At 40.0% G+C, this 14098-nt stretch overlaps 1 non-coding gene across 1 annotated transcript; it reads left to right on the top strand.

The window, feature by feature from the left end:
• The first annotated feature begins 11099 nt into the window (after positions 1-11099).
• Positions 11100-11204, top strand: LOC112773422 (small nucleolar RNA R71). The gene has a single exon (XR_003187973.1). It is a non-coding gene; the product is annotated as a small nucleolar RNA R71 (small nucleolar RNA).
• Positions 11205-14098: the final 2894 nt, after the last annotated feature.

A 14098-nucleotide genomic window follows, 5' to 3' on the forward strand; every position in this document is an offset into this window, starting at 1 on the left:
ATTCCTAATCTAGCTTATCTTTGTTCCTTTGAGTGATAATGTTGGGCTCTGCTTGCTTTGGGACTTTTGTTGATTTGGATTTGGCCTTGAATAAATGGATAAGGAGTGGCTTGGTTAGGCTCCCAGTATAGCGTTCCGTTGGATTAGTGAACTCCTCGTTCACTTGCCTTGGGCGTTCCCTTCACGTGCTCAAATCTGGCGCCTCATAGCGTTCAATTAGTGAACGCTACATTCACTCGAGTGAATGTTGTTCCTTGTGGTGCGTGCCTTATTGGGCATATTTTCCTTGCCTAGCATTCATTTAGTGAATGCTTAGTTCACTTTATTGAACGTGGCTTCTTGATTTCCCTTGGTCCTCCACTAGTGATTGAACGTTGCTGGGACAAAGCTTAAAGAAAAGCCCGAAAACACTCACTTTATTGAGCGTAGCATTCACTTTAATGAACACTTGATGCTTTCATGTTCATTTCCATGTTTGAAGGTAGCATTCTCTTTAATGAATGCTAATGTATTACATGCTTATTATATTACTTAGTAATGCAATGCATTAATGTAAGTTTTATTTGTTCATTTGCCAATTGCATTAGAAATGTATGGCTTTAATTAATAATGCTAATGCATTAACGTTAAAGCATTCATTTATTTAATGCCTTGGTCAATTAGAATTAGTAATTAAATATTTCATGCATGCATGCTTTCATTGGCCTTAGTTAATAATGCTAATGCGTTCATGCATTGCATAAATAATTAAATGCATGCATACATAAGCATTAATGCATGATAATTCATCATAATGAAATAGCATGGTTATTAATTATTAATGCATGCATAAGCATTAATGCATATGCCAAGGCTTCATGGTCATGGGCCACGCTTTTAAAATCATGGCCTAAGGTTCCAAAGCGTGCTCAAACTTCAAAGTGTGCCCCAAAATTCTTCTTTTCTTTTTTTGAGCTGATTTTGTGCTAATTTGCTTCTTTTTCTACTTATTTCCTACAAAATTTATAAAATCAAAAGATCAAAGAAATATATCATTTAAGCACAAAAGAATGCAATATTTAAGCACTAATCATCAATTTCTTATATGAAAAAGCATAGAAAAATATGAGATGATGACATGTCATCACCTGCCGCTGCTATAGAGGATGAAGGTCTAGCTGCCTCTACTGCTGCTCTAGCTCGAGAGCGGCGTCTGGATGGGGGCTTCTCGTGCACCCATGTACCCCACGGAATAGTAACCTCCTTGTCGTCGTTGTCTGGGTGGGGTGGTGTCACATCATCGTCCCTCCATGGGGCACCGGCTAGCTCAATCATGCTATTGAGTAGTTTTTATCAACTCTTTACCCACTTATTCATATTATTTGCATGGTTTTACATTTGCCTTCCTAATTATATGCTTTGATTGAAAACATGCTTCTTTGGCCTTAAGTTCCCTATGTTTAATCCTCTCTTATTACCATTAGATGCCTTGATATGTGTGTTAAGTGATTTCAGAGATTACAGGGCAGGAATGACTCAGAGGATGGAAAGGAAGTGTGCAAAAGTGGAAGGAATACAAGAAGTTGGAGAAATTGCTAAGCTGTTCAGCCTGACCTCTTCGCACTCAAACAGCTATAACTTTAGCTACAGAGGTCCGAATGATGCGATTCGAGTTGTGTTGGAAAGCTAACGTTCGGGGCTTCGATTTGATATATAATATGCCATAGTTGCTCTGACGATAGGCGACGCAAATGCGTACTCCACGCGGACGCATCGCAGTGACGAAAAATCAGTGTGTTTTAATTCGCAACCAGCGAATTCTGGGCTGTTTCTGACCCAGTTCTCGGCCCAGAAAACACAGATTAGAGGCTATAAAGTAGGGAAATGCATCCATTCATGAGACAACAATACATACAACATTCATTCATAATTTTAGGAGTAGATGTAGTTTTTAGAGAGAGAGGTGCTCTCCTCTCTCTTAGGATTTAGGATTAAGATTTCTCTTACCTTCAGGATTGTTTCTTTTTTTATCAGGTTCAATGTTCTTTTTATTTATTTTTCCAATTTAATTTATGAACTTTTCCATGTTAGATTGATTTTCTTTTATTAATGCAATTGAGGTATTTCAAATTTATCACTTCTTCTATTCTTTTATTAGCGCTGGAGGCGTGCCAGTGCCACAATTCGTCCCACGCGACCGCGTCGCTGACGCGTCCGCGTCGCAGGGGAATACTGGCCTCCCACCCGACCGCGTCACCCACGCGGCCGCGTGACCTGAAATCGGCGTAAAAAGGGTGCATGGCCGAAAGTTGTGCTGGAGTTGGGCTGGACTCGTACTGGCAGCCCAAGCCCTCCCACGCGAACGCGTGCCCCACGCGTCCGTGTCGTATTGGAAATAAGGCCACTCACGCGATTGCATGCCCCACGCGACCGCGTCACCCTGGATTTTGGCAATACTAAGTTTTGAACAGAGAGTTGTGCGACCGCGAGGCTGCACTCGCGCCACTAGCACAAATCGAGTCACGCGATCGCGTGCCCCACGCGTCCGCGTCACCCAACCTTATCGCGCACCACGCGACCGCGTCACCCACGCGACCACGTCGCCAACGTCGCACAACCTATCCAGATTAGTGCCAATTTTCTTATCTTTTCTTCTTCGAATCCTTATTCTTCTTATCTTTTCTTATTTTCTCTCACTTCCATTCTATTTTATTTAATTTATTTGCATATTTCATTCATTGCATTATTTTCACTGGTGTTGGAATTTTATTTGGGTCATTGTGGATTATTGCATGATTATTTGACAATTATATATTACTTTTTAAAGGATGCTTGCATGTTCAATTTAATACTTTCAAATAGATTATTTACCATACATGCTATGTGTTTGTGAAAAAGCCCATATGGCATTATGCACTTCTCTATTATACTTTATACTATTTAATGCTTGCTTTTCATAAACCCCCTTTACTATTTTAATTGAATATAATTGTCAATACAAACATGGTAATTTATTACAAATAATGCTTGGTCTATGCTACTCATGCCCTTTTTCGGCATGCCAATAAACACCCTGCATCCACTTATCTTTCGATGCACTGGCTATTTTTTATTGCTGGCTTTTCACATGTACTTGAGAGCATGTGTTAATGTCAATTACATCCTAATGTGCATCCATCACCACTCTTCCATTCTCTTCCTTGCTATATATCTATTTGAATTTAATTTACTTTCTCTTCCCTTCTTCAGGATGGCCACCAAGGAAGGAAAGGAGAAAGCTACTCCCAAACCGCCGGCAAGGAAAGGAACAAAAAAAAGAGCCCAGCTGAGAAACCATAACCCCCATCCACCTGCACATCTTAGCATGCACCGAGGACGGTGCAATCTTTAAGTGTGGGGAGGTTGATACCGATCTCCATGGGTAAGTACTTTCTTGTCTCAAACACCAATGTTTAAATTTTCTTTGTAGATTAGTTGTTGCATTTGCATATTTGTTTGATTTTTGCATATTTTACCACTTGATTAAAGTAATATTTTCTTTTTCAAGAAACCTTTTAAAGTATTTCACTAATTTGAATCAAATTTTTTGTTACACTTATTTGAAAAAATATTATATTGGAACATGGTTTAGAGCTCGAACACACAAAACCTGTGAGATTTTTTGAGCCTATTTGAATTGGTTGCATTTTATCAACCAAAAATTTTGTTTTAGTGTGTATTTTTCTCTCAAAAATTGTGATCTTTGTCTTGCTTAATTCTATATTTCCATGGTTTAATGTATGCATGCACTTACATGATTGAGGCCTTTGTTTCACTGAGCTTACATACCCATATGGCCTTACCTTTCATTATCCTTTGCAAACCAATTTGAGCCTATTATACCCCTTTGTTCCTTACTTTAGCACATCATTAACTCTAAGCGGAAAATAATAATGTCCTTAATTTGAATCCTTAGTTAGCTTAGACTAGTGAGAGTACTCATAAATTAAGTGTGGGGAAGCGAATTTGGAAACAATTGGTTTGAGAATTGAGTATGTTAGAATTTTCTGAAAATGTGAAAAAAATATTTAGGACATGATTCATGCATCCAATAATTTAATCATATGCATTGAGAAAAATAAAAGAAAAAGAAAAATTATGTATAAAAAAAAAGAGGAAAAAGAGCAAATAAGAAAAAGGGGACAAAATGCCCCAAAGTAAATGTTGAAAACAATGCATATGAATTGTACTTGAAATTAGAATGCATAAATATGTGGAAAACATGGTTGATGGATAGTTAGATTTTGTACTGTGATTACATGGATTGTTTAAGTTAGGTGGAAAGTTTAAGTTAATTAAGGATTCAGATTTTAGTCCACTTGGCCAAATACAATCCTACCTTAACCCTAACCCCATTACAACCCTTAAAAGACCTCTTGATATGTGTATTTGTGCATTAAATTTATGTTGATTGTTAGATGAAGAGCAAGCCTTAGAAAGCAAGGTTAGTAGAGAATTGAGAGAATCGACCCTAAAAACACTTGAGTGATTAGAGTGTATACACTACCAGTGAGGGTTCGATGCTCAATTCCTTGTTCCCTGCTTTCATGAGCTATTTTCTTCTTGCAAGACTATTTGTACTTCATTTTTATGATTTGAATTAGTGAAATCCAGTTCATATTTGTTCTTAAAAGATTTGTTTACTTTTAACCAAGTAGGTAAGAACATTTTGCATGTAGTTGCATTCATATAAGATAGGTTGCATTTCATACGTTCTACCATTCCTCTTCATTTCTTTATAGTTCTCTTGAGCTTAGCATGAGGACATGCTATTGTTTAAGCGTGGGGAGGTTGATAAACCACTATTTTATGGTCTATCTGGTACTCAATTGAGTAGTTTTTATTAACTCTTTACCCACTTATTCATACTATTTGCATAGTTTTATATTTCCTTCCTAATTATGTGTTTTGATTGAAAACATGCTTCTTTGATCTTATATTTGCTTATTATTAATCCTCTCCTATTACCATTAGATGCCTTGATATGTGTGTTAAGTGTTTTCAGATATTATAAGGCAGGAATGGCTTGGAGGATGGGACGAAAGCATGCAAAAGTGGAAGGAATGCAAGAAGTTGGAGAAATTGCTAAGCTGTCCAGCCTGACCTCTCTGCACTCAAACAGCTATAACTTTAGCTACAGAGGTCTAAACGACGCGGTTTTAGTTGCGTTGGAAAGCTAATGTCCGAGGCTTCAATTTGATATATAATATGTTATAGTTTCCCTGACGCTAGGCGACGCGACCGCGTGATCCATGCGGCCGCGTCGCAATGACGGAAATCCAGCGTGGCAAAATTCAAACCCAGCAAATTCTGGACTGTTTTTGACCCAGTTTGTGGCCCAGAAAACACAAATTAGAGACTATAAAGTGGGGGAATGCATCCATTCATGAGGAGGCTCTCATAATTCACAATTTTAGGAGTAGATGTAGTTTTTAAAGAGAGAGGTTCTCTCCTCTCTCTTAGGATTAGGATTTAGGATTTCTCTTAGTTTTAGGAGTAGCTCTCAATCCCAGGTTCTTTATTTTTATTATTTTCCCAATTTTATTTATGAATTCTTCTATGTTACAGATTTCTCTTTGAATTAATGTTATTTGAGGTATTTCAGACTTATGATTGCTCTCTTTAATTTATTAATGCTCTGTGTTTATCCAAATTATTTTCATTCAAGTAGACTTTCTTCCCTTTTGGCTTTGGTTAGGTAATTGGTAACACTTGAGTTGTCAAACTCAGGAGTGGTTGAAATTGGCTGATTTTGCTTTAGCTAGGATTGCTCTAACACTAGTCTCTCCATAGGAATTGACTAGGACTTGAGAATCAAGCTAATTAGTCCACTTGACTTAACTATGTGGGATTAAAATCCAATTCTCATCACATCTGATAAGGATAACAAGGACAGGATTTCCGGTTCTCATACCTTGCCAAGAGTTTATTTTACAGTTATTTATTTATTTTTATTGCTCGAAAATATACCTATGCGCATTGCCCAAACTTCCAAAACCCCCAATTTACAATCTTCATAACCAATAATAAGAAGATACTTCCCTGCAATTCCTTGAGAAGACGACCCGAGGTTTGAATACTCGGTTATCAATTTCAAAGGGGTTTGTTACTTGTGACAACCAAAAAGTTTGTACGAAGGGATTTTTGACAGTTTAGAGACAATATCTACAACGCGATTGTTTTTATGACATTCTTTACTGGCAAAAATCCCGACGTCAGGGGCGCAGCTGGGTGGCCGGCGGTGGGGCGGTGGTCGCGGAGGCAGTGGTGGAGAGGGGAGGAGAGAGGAAGAAGGGAGAAGAAGGGAGGGGAGGGGGTTGCGTCGGCGGCGTCCGGGTTGCGACGGCGTCTGGGTGGTCGGCGGTGGCGGCTGGGTGGTGCTGGGTGGTGGTTGGAGGGAGAGAGAGCAGAGAGGGAGAAGAGGGTTGGGGGTGGGGGGCTCGCAACTGATAGGGTTCGCGGGCTGGGGGGTTATATTTTCGAATCCACGCGGCCGCGTGGGGCACGCGGTCGCGTGGTTGGGGTGAAAATGGAAGTGACGCGATCGCGTGGAGTGCGCGATCGCATGAGAGGGGGAAAAGAAGGGTGACGCGATTGCGTGGGTCGCGCGATCGCGTCACTGGAATTTGTGCTAAATGCACGACTCCAGCGCCGTTTTAGCGCAACTCTCTGTCTCCTTTTGGGGTGATGTGCAATCCATGCGACGCGATCGCGTCGCTCACGCGGTCGCGTTGGATTGGTATTGTGCAAGGGACGCGATCGCATGGGGCATGCGATCGCGTGGGTCAATTTGTGCGAAACGCACAAAGGCCGCACGATTCCAGCCTAACTTTCTGTTCATTGGATCCTTACGCCGATATATATATCACGCGGCCGCATGGGTCACGCAGTCGCGCGGGTGGTGTTTTCCGCGATATGGCGCGATCGCATGGGTCATGCGGTCGCGTCGTGCACCCTCTTTTTTTTTTTATATGCATGAAAAATGCAGAATGCAATGATTAACATGAATGCTATGCATGATTCCAGGTTTAATAAATTAAAATGAAAAAGGCAAAATGAAAGCAATTAAAAAAAATAAATTGAAAAAGAAGCGACCATACCATGGTGGGTTGTCTCCCACCTAGCACTTTTAGTTAAAGTCCTTAAGTTGGACATTGGAGGAGTATCCTGTTATGGTGGCTTATTTTTAAATTCGTCCAAAAATCTCCACCGGTGCTTGGAATGCCAATAGCCTCCGGGGTCCCAAACCAAGCACGCAAAGCTTCTGAACAGTTTTAAATATATTTTTAGGCTCCCGGGATGACAAATGTCAGAATAAACTCCAGGATTCAAAGCCTTGCTTTTAAATTCGCCTCCGTCTTGATCTACATGTCTCCATTCGGGCGGGTTAAAAAGTAGAATCTCATCTTGGTGACCAAACATTTTCCGTGATCTATGTGATTGAGCATGATACCAATCCGTGTACTTCGAAGTGAAGCATGGAACCTTATTGAACCTTGTGCACCAGCTCTGAGTACGAGCCATTTTCCTCTTACTCTTAAAGCCACAGAGAGTTCTAAGCTGGCCATCTGTTTCAAGCAAACCATATTCAAGTGAATAAGTAAAGTTATAAGTTAATGATTGTACCCACTTGAAGCTTGTATTAGGTGGTAATGGCCTTGGGATAGGTGTTTTTGATGGTTCTGCAAGTTCTGTTTCCTTGTGCTCTTCTGTGAATTCCTCCACTTCTTTGCAAAGATCTTCAATTGTATCTATGTCCTGGTCAAAGTCTTCTGTGTCTTCCTCATCACTTGAGTCATAGATTGAAGGTTGAGAGAAATCTACCTCTGCACCATCTTCATATTCACTTGGGGAAGATTCTTCTATCTTAGAGAATTCACTTGCGGATGCAAGTTCATCACCAAGAGAGCTAGACTTGTGAGCATTATCATCAAGGGAAATTGCTTCTTGGATTATTCCGTCTGATTATTCATAAACGACTTGCCTTGGAGATTATACAGTATCCTCCTTAGCATCAACTGTAGCATCCTGGATGGAGTTTTCCTTAATTCTGGATTCCCATGGAAGTTCAGCATCTCCTAGGTCTTCAACCAACTTTTCTTCTTGAACAAAGACAGCTTCTTCTAATTGTTCCAGTACAAATTCATGCTCTGTCTTGTCCACTGGAGTTTTTGGCACTTCCTTCATGCTCTGCTCTTCATTGGGCTGTCCACATGGAGCTGTGGTTGATCCTTGTGTATTTGTGCGCCAAGAAGCCCATTGAATCATCGCTTGCTCCAGTTGTTTGATGGTTGTTTGAAATTTAATTACTGTTTCCCTTAGGCGATCCTCTGCTTCTCGGGATGCTGGACTTGGACATGCTACAAAGGAAAGTGGTGGTGATTGGGAGCGATTGGATTGGTATTGGGGTAAGGATGGATCATATGGTGGCGAATGGTGAAGAGAAGCTTGTGAGTGTGGTGGTTCAAGGTTATGTTGAAAGGGTGGTTTATATGTACGGGGTGGGGCTTGTTGGTAGTTACAAAGTTGTCCACCATGTCTTTCAGCTGTGTATGCATTGTGGAATGGTCTTTGTCCAGGATATCTCGGAGGGTGTTGCTGCCAAAAGGGTTGATTAGATCCTCTTGGTTCTATCCATCCTTGATTGGTTTGACCTTGATGCACATTCCTGCTGTAACTTCTATTTCCTTTAACAACATTAGAACCAAACTCAAAGCGAGAGGGTTGAGAATTCATAGCAGCAAATAAAGATAAAAAGGAAAAACAAAAATAAATAGACAAGCAAAAGAAAAAAAATATTTACAATAACCAATAATAAGGCACACGTTAGCAGTTCCCCGGCAACGGCGCCATTTTGACGAGAGGATTTTTACCAGTAAAGAGATTCATAGAAACAGTCGTGTTGTAGATATAGTCTCGAAACCGACAAAAATCCCTTCATAAAAACGTTTTGGGTGTCACAAGTAACAAACCCCTTTAGAAATTGTTAACCGATTATTCAAACCTCGGGTCGTCTTCTCAAGGAACTGCGAGGAAGTATGTTCTTACTATTGGCTATAAAGGTTGTAATCGGGGTTTAGAAGATGAGAATCAAGTAATTTAAATGACAAGTAAAGTAAATGGCAATTAAAATAAATAAATACTATAAAGCAGACTTTTGGCAAGGTAAGAGAAGTTGGAGGTCCAACGTAGTTATCTCTCTCAACTATAATGAAAGTTGAATCTAAACTCCACTTGATCAACCTGTACTAGGGCAAGGGAAAGTCAATGGACTAATTAAATTGACCTTTGAATCCTATTTATTTCCTAAGAAAAGGTTGGGATTGCTTAAGTTCAGCTCAATTAGCAAGATAACGATTATCAATTATGTTGAGTTTAATAACTGTTGAGTTACTAAATTCTTAACCAGAACCAAAAGGGGAAAAAGTAAAATTGCTGGAATAATAAAAATATCCTTAGATGGGAAGTGATGGTAACTTAAATCGAAGAGAACAATCATGAACTAAAAATACCTCAATTATCATTAATTCAAATAACAGTCTGTAACATGGAAGAATTCTTAAATCAAATTATAATAATCAATTCAAATGTTGGAATAAATGAATAGAAGTAAAACTAAAATCAAAGAACATTAAACCTGGGATCCAGAGTTACTCTTAAAACAAGAAGAAATCCTAAATCCTAAAAGAGAGAGAGAGAAGATCTCCCTCTCAACTAAATCTAAATCATTGAAAGGTAAAATATGCGAGCTCCCTTGAATGGGTGCATTCCCACACTTTATAACCTCTGGTCTATGCTGTCTGTACTTGGATTTGGGCCAAAAAGGGCTTCAGAATTCGCTGGGGGTGTATTCTGTAAATTCTGATACGTGGCCTCTGTCACGCGGTCGCGTCATTTGGAGCCTTTCCTTGCCACGCGGTCGCGTCAGTCATGCGATCGTGTCATATGCATTCTGCTTAAGGTGCGCGGTTGCGTCAGTCATGCGGCCGCGTCACTGCTGATTCGTGCTTGGCACGCGATCGCGTCGTCCATGCGATCGTGTGGATACCAGTTTCCTTAAAGCTCTGTTTTGCTTTCTCCTTCCATTTTAGTATGTTTTCTTTTCCATCCTTTAAGTCATTCTGCCTTAGAAAATCTGAAACTACTCAACACACTAATCACGATATCGAATGGAAATAAAGGTAATTAAATTAATTAATTTTAAAGCTTAGGAAACATGCTTTTCACAATATGACATAATAAGGAAGGAAAAGTGAAACCATACAATTAATGTGAATAAGTAGGTGAAGGATTGTATAAATCACTCAAATTAAGCACAAAAGAACTCATGAAATATGGGTTTATCAATGGCAGCGTCTTGATTCTGTATGTTGGATCGCATTTCCTCACGGAACACCTTACTATCTTGGATTTCCTTGCATATGCCTTCAAGTAGAGTCTCAATCCTTGATAGTCTTTCTTTCGATGATGGAGAGTTGAGATTGGAGGGATGAGAAGGGCCATTTTGGCTTTGGTATGGATGTTGAGATGTGTTGTTAGGTGAGTGCTGATATGATCTCTGTGTGGGATGTTGGTGAGCTGCATTATTGTTGGGGTTGTGGCATCTCTGATCTTGGCCTTGGTCTTGTTGATTTCCCCACCCAAAGTTTGGGTGGTTCCTCCACCCAGGATTATACGTTTTGGAGTATGGGTCATGGTTCTGCCTAGGTGAATTTCCAATGTAGTTGGCTTGCTCCTGACTACCCTCTGCTTCTTCATTCACTCCTTCTTGAGTTGCTGCTGAAGTGGTGATTGCTGCTACTTGATTCCTCTCTATCTTCTTGGTGAGGTCAGCCAATTGCTTGGTAATCATCTTATTTTGAGCTAGCAGTGCATCCACATTGTTTAGCTCCATCACTCCTCTAATGTTGCCTCTTTCAGAAGCATAGAAGTAGTCATTCTCAGCTACAGTCTCAATGACATCTATGGCTTCTTCAATGGTCTTCTTCTTGTTCAGAGATCCCTCGGATGAGTGCTCTACTACCTTCTTTGATTCATAAGAAAGACCTTCATAGAAAATGTGCAGCTGCACCCATTCATTGAACATATCTGGCGGGCATCTTCTTGTCAAGTCTTTGAATCTCTCCCATGCTTCATATAGAGTCTCACCATCTTGCTGCCTGAATTTGAACCTCAGCTCTCAACCTTTTGATTCTTTGAGGAGGATAGAATCTCGCCAAGAATTTGTTTACCACATCTTCCCAGGTTGTTAAGCTCTCTTTCGGGAAAGATTCCAGCCATTTAGATGCCTTGTCCTTGAGTGAGAAGGGGAATAGAAGTAGTCTGTAGGTGTCAGGATGAACACCATTAGACTTCACAGTGTCACATATCCTCAGGAAGGTGGTTAGATGTTGATTGGGATCTTCTTGAACACTTCCTCCGAATGAACAATTATTCTGAACAAGGGTGATGAGCTGTGGCTTTAGTTCAAAGTTGTTGGCATGTATGGTTGGTTTTTGGATGCTACTTCCACAGTTTCCTGGGTTTGGATTGATGTAGGATCCTAGAACTCTTATTTCTTGCCCAGCATGATGCGCTGGACCTTCTCTGCCATGGTTGTGAGCCTCTTCTTCATGATGTTTCTCCATATTCTCATCCATGTCTAGTTCAAAATACTATTCCTCTTCCTCAGCACTAACTACTCTCTTCCCTCTTGCTTCCCTCCTTAATCTAAGGAATGTCCTCTCAGGTTCAGAATCAAAGGAAGTTGAAGCCCCGCTTCTTCTACCTGTCATACAACCAACAAGGCAAAAGCAAGAAGGGTAGATGCAGACAGTATTTTCTGCAGAAATGCTGTTAGTGTGAGTGATAGAATATATCAAACAGTTAGTGGGTCAGTGGAACAAATAGTAAAAAAATGATATGCAGATAGCACCACAAATGGGTGAGAGGTAAATGGAAGGAAATAACTAAAACTGAATGAAAATTACTCAGATGGAATTAAATCAAACAAAAGAAAAGTGCTCAATCTTGTTATCCACCAATTTAATCATTGTTGATACAAAATTAATCCCCGGCAATGGCGCCATAAACTTGATGCACGGAAACTTGTCTCTCAACAGATTTCCCTCAGCAAGTATACCGAATTGTCGTCAAGTAAAAACTCACAATAGAGTGAGGTCGAATCCCACAGGGATTGATTGGTCAAGAAACTTTAATTGGCGGAATGTTCTAGTTGAGCTAAGCAGAATTTGATATGAGAATTGTAGGAAATTAAATGGCGGGAAAGTAAATGGCAGAAAATGTAAATGCTGGAAATAAAGAGCTGAATATAAATGACGGAAAGTAAATTGCAGAATCTTAAATGGGGAATGGGGAATTTAGCATGAAAGTAAATGGCAGAAACTAAAGAGAATGGGTAAATCAGAAATGGGGAATTCATTGGGCTTAGGAGATGTTGCATTCTCCGGATCAAGTTCATTCTCATCTCTTCCTCAATCAATGCATTCATTGATCTCCTTGGCAATATTAAGTGATTGAATTCCAATTCCTTGGTAACTCAATCTCTCAAATCTTGATCAATAGCCAATTCCTTGGTCTAATAGCATGATCTCTTCATTCCTCTTCCAAGGTTCAGAAGAGATCTAAGTATGAATAGTTTCTTTTCCAAGACAACTATCCAATTGGATGAAGATTGAAAGCTTTCTTGTAAAATCAAGAGAAAAGAAAGAAGAAGAATAATGAAAACTATTATTGATCCATCAAATTATAACAGAGCTCTCTAACCCAATGAAAGGGGTTTAGTTGTTCATGGCTCTGGGAATGGAAAGCAAAGATGGAGAGTACATTCTGAAGTAAAACTAGAAGTTGCAGAGAAAGTAAAATTATACAGAGAGTAGTCCTCTCAATCCAAAAGCTCTTCTCTAGTTCAAAACTACCCCTATATATACTACTCTTCTGATTTTCCAGTTGGCTCTTCAAGTCTTGGATATGGGCCTTTGGATCTTGAGTTGAAGCAGTTTGGAATCTTCAGTGGGCTCAGCTTTACTTGCAGAGAAAGTGTGAACTAGGCATGGACTTTGGCTAGGACGTTAGTGGCGTTAACGTTAAGTAAAAATATGGGTTCGAGAATGTTAGTGACAATCACCTTTTGCACTAACGTTCCTAGCCCAAGATGAGTTACGTTAACTTCAACGTTAGTGGCACTAACGTTGCCTCTTGATCCATCGCGAGCGTTATTGGCGTTTACCTTTGCCAATAACGTTGCTCTTGGCCCCTTCTTCCCTACGTTAGAGTTCACGTTAGTGTAGCTAACGTGACTCTTAACGTGGGTATACCTCAACTTCGAGAGCGTTAGTGACACTTACCTTTGTCACTAACGCTCCAAACACCCTTCTTCCCAAGTTAGAGTTCACGTTACTTAGGTTAACGTGACTTCTAACGTGGTAGTGATAGCCATCTCCAACGTTAGTGACAAAAGTGAGTGTCAATAACGTTGGCTCATCATTCCTTTCCTCCACGTTAGCTTCCACGTTAATGCAATTAACGTGGCATCTAACGTGGCTAATAGAGGCTTAGTCCAACGTTAGTGACAAAGGTGAGTGTCACTAATGTTGGCTCTTCATTGCTTCTCCCATGTTAGAGTTCACGTTAATGTAGTTAGCGTGACTTTTAACGTGGCTAAGTGTGCCCCTCTCCCTGACGTTAGTGGCATTCACTTTTACCACTAACGTTGGAGCTTTACTTTTCTTCCACGTTAGCTTCCATGTTAACGTAGTTAACGTGGGCTATGATGGTTCGCGAAAGCATTATTGGTGTTCACTTTTCTCATTAACGTTGTAAGCTAGCCTCCTTTCCTTGTTAATGGTCATATTAGTTGGACTAACATGGCTATTAACGTGGCATCTTCCTTGCTTCCTTTGTCCTGAAATCAAGCAAATAAAGTGCATCAAAGCTAGGTTCTAACCCATGAGATCATGCATCATTCAATTCATGCATAATTCTCATGAAATCATATAAAATTCACAATGTTTGCTTGAATCAAGATGTAAATGACTATTTACCCAAAACTTGCTTATTTCCTAAGAAAGTGCATGAAACT

This window comes from Arachis hypogaea, chromosome 18, assembly GCF_003086295.3.
Source record: "Arachis hypogaea cultivar Tifrunner chromosome 18, arahy.Tifrunner.gnm2.J5K5, whole genome shotgun sequence".
Lineage (NCBI taxonomy): Eukaryota > Viridiplantae > Streptophyta > Magnoliopsida > Fabales > Fabaceae > Arachis > Arachis hypogaea.